We start from the raw sequence: 9,788 nt of genomic DNA, 5'->3' as shown, positions 1-9,788 counted from the left end.
CCTGTTTTAGGAGAGAGTCCTGCACCCCCTGGCCTTGCTCGTGTTTTCAGGCTCACTCCGCAGTCCCTCTGATGGCAGCGGCCAGATTTCACAGGTGCAACCTGGCTGCTCCCTGTCCCCACGTCACAGCCGGTGCACCTGCCGTTCTCTCCACAGCTAGTCTCCGTCTCCTCCTTAGCTGGCGGCTGTTCCTGCCTCCCAGCCTTCCCAAGGGCAGGCAGACACATCACCCTCGTCTGACTGTTCTTTTATTCCCAGTGTCTAGTGAAGCACCAGCGAAGGGATGATACTAAGTACATTTAGGCTGAGAGATGAATGAGTGGGAATGCTTATACTGTACCGGGAGCGGGGAAAGAATCAAGAAGCAGGAACTGATTTAGGAACAGAGAAGCAGGGCCGGAGGGGAGGTTTGGGCTGATCACCGATGCAACCCTCCTCCTCAACTGTGAACTCAGAAAGAGAGAATCTAACTCAAAGAGTAGGAGACAGCCAAGCGAGCTACTTCCCGCGTGCTCCATGGGATGCTTGGAGTCTCGTCTTCAGCGGCGTTACTTGTGGCAGCAAAAGGAGCCCTGCCTGCATTGTTGGTGTCTTCACACTGGTTGCTGCTGCAGGCATGGGGCACCGTAATTGCACGACAAAGGTTGGTGGCAACTCGGTGACCCAGGGGAACCTTTATCTTAGTGGTGAAAAGCAGAGACTTTGCTGTTCGGGTCTCAGCTCTGTCACTCACAAGGAGGGGCGTGACGATGACCAGTTTTGCACCAGCTTGTTGAGGTTGTGTGGCACCTGGTTGCTTGGTCTGTACCAGTCTGGAAATCTTGGTGAAGACATTTTGCAAGATGTGGTTCCTATTTAAGACTGAGCAAAGCACCTTACCTTCCGTAGTGACTGGACCTCATTCCAAAATCAGCTGAAGACCTAGGAAACAAAGATGGAGATTTCCTTAAGAAGAAACGATTATTCCCCAGATTTTAATAAGCACATCTTGTCTAAGTTCCCAGCCTCCAGCTCCTCTAGGGCTGCTTAGGGCACAGGACCCTGTTTTCCATCTTGGGTAGGAGGGTACGCTGGGATGAGGGTTGAGGGCAGTGTGATGTTGGGTCTGTCTAGCATCAGGACAGCCTAAAATGTCCTTTTCTGGTGAGTATTTGTAGAACCAGCACCAGAAATGCCCAGATCAGAGTATTGTACCTAGCGGTTGGTCATTATAGCTGCTCTGCCACTCACGGTGACACAGTCCTAGCTCCATAGAGGGACTTGGCAGGATTTGGAATGAACACTAGATGTCGCTGTTGCCTTAGTGTCCAGTTTCCTGCGCGTCTGTAGGACAGGTTTTAAAGCTTGGGTCCATCCAGTGCTGTGGCAAGGAGCTGCCCGCTTGGGAGATCTGGCTGAAGGCCTGGCGGCCGGTTTCTGGCTGATCCAGTTCCACCGATGATGGAGGACATTTGGAATGCTCTGACTCAAGTAGATAAATACTGTGAAGCCTCAAACAGTTGATCTATATTTTTCTCTCTTAACTGTTCACGAAGTTTATTTCAATAAATCTCAGAAGTTGTCTTTTTCTGGAGAACGTTTGGAGATTGTAAGAAAAAGGAGAGATGGAGAGACATCAGTGTTGTCTTAAAGGAGAAAGTCGACTTGGACTGGAGGCTAATAAATAAGGTCATTTTGGATCTGTTAGTTTATAAGGAAAAGTTCAACTCCGACCTGCTGCTTCTCTGGCTCTGTGGCTTAGCAAATTACGGGTGTGTCTAACATTTATCTGAGTATGAGAAGAGACGCCTCATGACGGTGCTGCTTGCAACTGGTGTCATTACTGGCTTTTATTTTTTAAAGGCTTTTTTTTTTTTCTTTACTCCAGTGAGGTTTAAAGGCAAAGCAGAAGGATTAGAGGAGTTCCATGGAATGGTCCCTGGAGCACCACCAAGTCCACTCCCTGCGCTGTGTCTTCCTGGACACATGTAACCATCCTGTCTCACAGATCGTGACCGTGAGGGTTGGATTAAACATTTGCTCAAGCTAACGCAGCCTACAGTGCGATCTGATACAACCCTTTACTTCCAGCAACAACAACAACAACAAAAAGGTGCTACTGTAGCATTACCCCTCAAATTGATTTCTATCCGACTTGGGCAAGTTGTCTTCTCTTTGGAAGACTAGCTCTACGCATACATTTTTAAAAGCTTTGGAGAATAGATTTGCGGGAACTCTCTGCAGAGGGAATAATTCCTTGTTAGATTTAGTTACAGCTGGAGTAATTCTCTGTATGTGCAGACACTGGGCTGTTTTGTGTTGGAAAGAAATTGAAAACTACCAAACCATGTTTGAGATCTGATAAGAACCTATAAATCGGAATACTTTGGCTGTGGCAAAGGGCAAAGAAGGTTCAGGGTCCTTTGCAGCTTGTCTTGTGGACACGGGAACACTTCTAGAAGAATTTCCTTGGGTGTGGCTGCTCAGGGCGGTGGCTAAGACGCTGCCAGGGAGACCCACATCCCATACAGGAGTGTCTGGGTTCAAGTTCTGGTTCCGCTCTCGATTCCAGCTCCCTGCTACCACCGAGGAATGAGGCCACAGATGCTGGCTGCCCACCCTCACGCGAGACCCAGATGCAATTCTGAGCTCTGGACTTCAGTCTGATCCAATCCTGCTTTACGGGGGGAGGCATTTGGGAAGTGAACCTGTGGCTCTTTCTCTAAATAAATACTTTAAAAAATGTCTCTGATAAGGAAAGAAAGCAAAAAAAAAAAAAAAAGGATTTCTCCGAATATTTATTACTACACTCCCTCGTGGAACCTGTGCTGGCCCCTGTTCACAGTCAGCCCCACCTCCCGATTCCATCACAGTCCTTGATCCCTCCCATGGCGGCTCCGGGCAGCCCTGCACTGTGGGTCACAGAGAGCTGTGTGGAGTTGGCCTCCCGTCACCTAAGATGCAGTGTGGGCTGTCCTTGTATACACTGGCCGGGTCTTTCAGCTTCCTTTCCTTGTAACTACTGCAGTGCAGGCCCTGCCGGGTCTCGGGCGAGCGCAGACCCTCACGGACTTTGTGAACGGGCAGTCAAGCGGGGACCTCGAGAGGAAGAGCATGAAAAGCTCCTGGGAAACAGAAAACTGCAAAGTTGCAAAGCCCCTGCTTTCCATCTTAGCTCTCAACACTTCCTGTTTCTTCCAGAACAAACATGACTGGGGCTTGCAGGCAGCCCCCGCGTCGTGTGTTTCCACAGCCGAGCGCTTGCAGCCTTGAACACGTGGTGATGAGAATCCAGGGTCATGCCAGGGCTGGCCACCGTTGTCTCTCCAGGAGCTGGAGTTGTACATGGCCTACCGCAGCGTCCTTGCCCACTGTCTCTGTGTCAGAATGCCTTGGCCTTGTACGTGACCGTGTCCCCAGGCTCCCCCCGAGCCTCCTGAGTCAGAGTCTTGAGGCGCGTGGTGAGGCGGGTGGAGGGATGGAAAACAAGGATGGGCCTGAATCACCACGTGCCCGGCGCCCTCATTCACTCCATTGCGCATTTCCTGCATCTCCTGAGTTAGAAGTGGATGCAAGTTTCAATTGATACGGTGAAATGACGGGGTCCGCACTGTTCGCTCTCTGACTTCTACACACATAAACATGTAGGGAAGCTTGGCCTGAAGTGCTAGCCTCTCTGGGAGAAATGACTCAGAATCTGTGGCTTGCATTGCACCAAACCATCATTTTTAAAAAAGATTTATTTATTTTTATTGCAAAGTCAGAGATACAGAGAGGAGGAGAGACAGAGAGGAAGATCTTCCATCTGATGATTCACTCCCCAAGTGAGTGCAACAACCAGAGCTGAGCAGATCCAAAGCCAGGAGCCTGAAGCTTCTTCCGGGTCTCCTACATGGGTGCAGGGTCTCAAAGCTTTGGGCCATCTTGAATTGCTTTCCCGGGCCACAAGCAGGGAGCTGGATGGGAAGCAGGACTGCCAGGATTAGAACTGACGCCCATATGGGATTGTGCTGCATGCAAGGCTAGGACTTTAGCCGCTAGGCTACTGTGCTGGGCCCAACCAATGGAATTTTTTTTTAATGAAAAATTAGACTTAGTGGTGGGAAAAAAGTGTCTTCTTAATTCTGATCATCTGCACAGAAAACAGAAAAAATTTCTAGGCATTTCCTCAGAATTCTGTGTGGGAGAAATCCCAGAATGTTGCATTGAAAAGAAAATAATCGGTAGAGAAGTGAATTGTTCTGTGTCCACTATCACGAGTTTAATTTCTATAAAATGTCACTGATTAGTATCTGGCATGCGGTTGTCATTGCCTTAGTTCAGTAAAGGCGCAGACACGGTAGGCTCTTCCATAATGGCTGCCCTGAGCCTGGTGCTCTGACCTCAGAGAGGCCCAATGTCCTTCTCACCTTGCCTCGCTCTCTCCTCTCCCAGCCGGGGAGGGGCTTCCTGCAAGCCCCCTTATCTGCCTGCTATCTGGACCCGCCAAAGAAGAAGCAGTGACTGTTCATTAACCCAGTTCCTATCTGCAGGAAGAAAGGCTGAAGTCTGTCAACACACCTGCAGGGACTTGTCACCTGCCATTGTCCCAGAGCGAATCATTTACAACCCATTGATCTGCCCAAACAGACTTTGTCCCAGACTTTGTGCCATTGTATTTTCTCCAAGCCCATCAAGTTGCCCTAAAAACCACCCTTCTGAAAGTCACCCACCTTCCCTTTCCCCATAGAAAAAGAGAACATGTAAGCCCCTGGGTGATGCGAGGCTGGCGGGTAATTACTTTATGGGTGCTTTCAGACACACCCTGCGTTTGGAATCTTTCTCCTGTCTGTGTCAGCTTAAGCAGCAAACCCTCTGAGGGGACACACCTGCTCCCCTGGAGACTGTAAACCTGCTTTACCCAGGGTCATAATTTTTCCACCAGGGAAGTTTCTGGCAAGGTAGGTCCTGTTCAGACTCCTTGGTTAGTTCATTCTCAAGCCAATTTCAAAGTGTAGGGATTTCTGTGATCTTTCATGTTGATAGAAGTTGTTGGAATAAAAGAAAGAAAACATTACACACAGTTTGGGCTGGGTAAGACAGAGAAGATAAAGAGGCTAGGTAGCTCTGATCGCACGTGGTGCTGTGGATGAGAGCCCGTGGGCCTGGGCAGGCTCCCTGTGCCTGGGGAAGGCGGAGGTATCTTCTCTCAGATGGAACATTGGAGTGGGAGACCTGATTCTGCAGATTCAAATAGAGACTAGCCCAGACAGGGGGTGGGCATCCAGTGCAAAGGCTTAGAGGGAATAAAGGGGCTTGTATTACTGAGGGTCAGAAGGCGAAGCAGGTGCCAAAGCATGACAGAGGGCACAAGCCGAGCCTTGGAGCCCGCGGGGAAGGGGGAATGTGTGGCCCTGCGATGGGGAGCCTCCAAAGGGGCTTGTGACTTAGAAAACACCTCCTGACATACGTTAGAATGGATTGGACGATGGTAAGTGAGGAAGCACAGAAGTTAAGGATTTGAATGCAGGAAGTTCCTAGTGTCTGCAAGACAGCTGGAGGAGCCAACTTCCTGTCCTCAGCTTCCAGCTCCCTTCTCATGGTCAGCCGAACCGCCTCATCGTGGGTATGTGGGTGGGTTCCACATGCGAATAGCCCATGCTGGTGTTCTGTGTGCAGGTGATTTTGCAGCGGCTAGGACACACCCGGCATGGACCATGAGGGACAGGATACACAGGGAGGGGCAGGACGAAGAAGGCAGTACTGGATTGCAGTCCCACCTCTCCACTTAGGTATGTGAGCAAATTGGGTAAGCTTCCTCCATACCACAGACTGGCAATACCCGGTCAGTGCTGACCTCAATGGACAGCTCTTGTGACAAGCAAAATTATGCTTAGCACTATCCTAGCACAGAAGAATTTCTCAACAACTCTTTATCCTACTGAATACCCTCTGTCCCTAGTGCTTGCGACCAGAAGCGTTTTGGATTTCAGGGTTTAGAAAGAGAGTGAGCTGCCTTGAGAATGGCAACCAAGTCCTAACATGAAACTCATGTATGCTTCATACACACCTTATCCACATAATCTCAAGGTAATTTTATACAAGATTTTTTTTTGGGAATCTGCATTTTGACTGGGACCTGTCATGATGACGTCAGGTGTGGAATTTTCTACTTGCGACATTCCTGGTTTCGGAGCATTTTGGACTTCAGAGTTTTGGATTGGGGATGTTCAGTCTGTCTTAATAAATAGGCAAGTCTACTGACTGTCTCTTCATCAATAATATACAATCATACACACTTCATAGTATATTCTGAGGGTTGAATAAGGAAATAGCTGTCAAGAAAATGATACAGTATATTTTCAAAAAATGATGGCCAGGGGCCTGCTGCATTAGCTCAACGGCTACATCCTCACCTTGCGATGCTGCTTCACGTTCTGGCTGCTCCATCCAGCTCCCTGCTTGTGGCCTGGGAAGGCAGTGGAGGGCGGCCCAAGCCCTCGGGATCCTGCACCCATCCTGGCTTTGGATCGGTTCAGCTCCATCCATTTGGTTATTTTGGGAGTGAACCAGCAGATGGAAGATCTTTCTCTGCCTCTCCTTCTCTGTAAATCGAATCTGGCTTCCCAATAAAAATCAATAAATCTTTAGCAAAAAATGATGCCAAGACTACCCCTTTGGAAGCTAATCTGGTCTTTGTTGCTGTGAACAAAGGAGAAATGATCATTGCAATGTGCTTCAGGTGGCATTCATGGAGAGGCGTTGTCCTACGGGGACTGGAAAAGCAGGCTAGTGACTTTTAGTCCCTTCTCCCTAAGGGGAACAAAGAAGTCAGGCTGTTCATTTTGAAGCATGCTGTCTTTGCCCCTTGGCCATGGCCCTTGCCAAGGTCCCTGAAGATGCCTACCGATCCATGTTGTCTGCTCACAGACCATGGTGGAGGCAAACGGGGCTCTGTGTTTGAAGTCGAATCGCCTGTGAACTCAGAAATCATTGTTGATGTTCTCAGCTGTTTACTAATGTGGCTGTGGAGATGATTTGTGTTTTAATTTTTTTTTTTTTTCAGAGCCCATTTACTCTGTAAGTGTGCTTAGAAACTGCTCAAGGGATTCCCAAGTGGCGGGAGCTGCTGGCTGTGTGCCGGCTGGACCACCGCAAGATGGCAGCAGAGGTGTGCTTAGCACAGCTCCCTGCCGCGGGCGGGGCGTGTTGAAAAGCCAAATTCACAGTGGCTTCTGTTGCTCCTTTCCACGCAAGCATCACCGATAGGTGTGAGAACATTTGGATCCTTCTCCTGGTGCCTGAAAGATCCGTGTCCCTCCATCAACAGGACATTTTAAGGGATCCGTTTAGAGGAGTGAACACAGTTGGTAGATGGGGTCTGATTTCCTTTCAAGATTGCTCAATCAGCAGTTGCTGATTGACCTGCGATAGTAGATCACATGTGATTAACAAGGAACAAAGTGATGTTTTTTTTTGATAAGAGATCCTAAGTATGACTTACAAGAAAGGGATGGATGTCAAGACTGAGTTGATCCGATTACAAGCAGTAAGTCCCCAGCCCTGGTTTATGTTTGTCATCTCTGAAGGGGTTGGGTTATCTGAAAAGAATTCTCTGCCCTTGTGGGAAAGAAAATCCACGAGAGCCTCTATGGCTTCTTGCCAGGGTCTGGGAAAACAGCCACTTCCGCAGCTCCAGCCCCTGCCTGCCGCTCAGCGCGCTGTCCACGGGCAAGAAGAAAGACTGTAGCCGCTTGGATGTCTGTGACCCAGGCTTGCTTTCCAGCTTTCGTTTGACTGTAACTCCGCAAGGGGTTTGTCTAACAGAATCAGGACATGGGCTGCCGCGATGAGCTGTAGTTCTGGGGGCCACGAGGGAGTGTCACAGAGACCATGCATTTCTGCTCCCCCCCCCCCCCCCCCCCCCCCCAAACATCAAGACTTTTTGTGCTATTGCATTTGCAGGTAGGATCAGCTGACACAATTCACAGGGTTGGGGACAAAATGAAGATGTGTGCGCTCCTGGTCAAAATGTGTAGAGGGATTCCTCCGAGTGTGGCGGGGGCTGTGCCACTGCTCAGGCAGCCCAGCACGCTAACCTCCCGCTTGAGCACCGGCACTGCACATGGGTGTGGTCTGTGTCCTGGCTGCCCCACTCGGGATCCAGTTCTCTGCTTATGGAAAAGAGCAGAGCAAGGTCCAAGGTTTTGGCCTGCGGAAGCCACGGTGAGAGGCAGGGAAGAGGCAACTAGCTTTCAGCTGTGAATCACCGCAGCTCTGGCCATTGTGGCCATTTGGGGACCAGTGATTGGAAGACCTCTCTCTGTTTCTCCTCTCTATGTAAAACTCCGTCTTTCCAATAAAAGTGGACAAATCTTAAAAAATTGAGGACGATAAAGAAATTCCTCAAATTTTTGTGTTCACTGCCTCATCTCTCTCTGGCAGTTTCTCGGTTGTACAGTGCTGACATCTGGGGACAGAATATTCTCTGCTGGGGTTGCCGTGGATGTGGCAGGGTCCTTAGCAGTGTTCTTCTTGCCGCCCATCTGCCGGACACCGGTGTCACCTCCCATTCCCTGTTTTGAGGATCTGAAATCTCTCTGGGGATTGTCTCTGATTGAGACAACCCTGCCCCTAGTTGGAGCGCCTAACTTGAAGACTTGCCTCTGGCACCTGACCGCAGCCTGCTGCTGTTGACTGCTGTGGCAGGGAGCGGCTGAGGGCTCAAGTGATTGAGTCTACCCACTCCCGAATGAAGAGACTTGGATGAAGTTCTCAGCTCTGGGCTGCAGCCTCCATCCCGTCTTGGCTGCTGAAGCTGCTCCAGGAGTGCATCAGCAGCCGAGAACTCTGTCTTGCATTGGCTATCTGTCTCCTACATACCCCCTTCTCCATGCCCACCGCCATCTCTGTCCCTCAAATGAAAAATGAAATTAAAATGATATCTTCGGATATTTCCTTGGGGTGCACAATCACTGAGCACTCATACCTGACTGTAGTGAAGTTTCCAGCACCCCCAAAGATGACTTATCTTTTCCTCTTCCTTTCTGATTTAATTAATTTATTTAGGCCTCTTAACCAAGCAAGGAGGAGACCACGAAAGGCCTATGTGAAGTGGCTGCAGAATATCTGAGAGGCGCACCAGATGGAACAGTGGGAGGTGTACCCAGGAGGTACAGGCATGCCTGTTGCTGCATCTCGGTGACTTGTCCCATTGCCGTGGGTGAAGACACATCTCACAGACTGCCTGTTCCCTGAGCCCAGGAAATGTATACTTTCATCTTGCACTCAGAAACAAACCCTTGGTTCTGGAAGGAGACACGAAAGGCCTTGCAGTGACAAGCAGGGAGAGGGCTGTTTGGATTGCTAATTTGTTTTCACTCTTTGGTCTGATTTTCCCTCTTTGGACCCTGAGTATGAATAATTCCACAGAGCTGGAGGGCAGATGCAGGAGGCCCGCTTGTCGAGTTGTTTGTACAGTCATGAAATAGCAAGTTAAAAAGCTGATTGAAGCGTGTGCGGTGAGACAGGGGAGGGCGTCTCACGCTCCAACGTGAAGAACTCCGGGGACCCTCGGAGGCCAGGGAAGTCAATTGCCCCTTTCACTGCGGAAAGGCATCCCCTGGTGGAACCAGCCCTGAAACAAGGAGCCTGGTTCCAGAGTGCCCCAGTCACACCAGTGTCGTCTACACAGCTTTCCCAGCTTGGTTTCAAGAACTGTTTTCAGCTCGGAAGCCAAAGTCACCGCTTGTACCACCCGGGTTGTTTAGTCGCTGGGTAAGCAGCCGTGTGAGGTATCTGGGCTCTGTGGTCTCTATCTCGCAGTCACC

The sequence above is a fragment of the Ochotona curzoniae genome, unplaced genomic scaffold, assembly GCF_017591425.1.
Source record: "Ochotona curzoniae isolate NIBS_2020 unplaced genomic scaffold, NIBS_Ocur_1.0 contig_4514, whole genome shotgun sequence".
Taxonomy (NCBI): domain Eukaryota; kingdom Metazoa; phylum Chordata; class Mammalia; order Lagomorpha; family Ochotonidae; genus Ochotona; species Ochotona curzoniae.
This window is presented reverse-complemented; position numbering follows the sequence as displayed.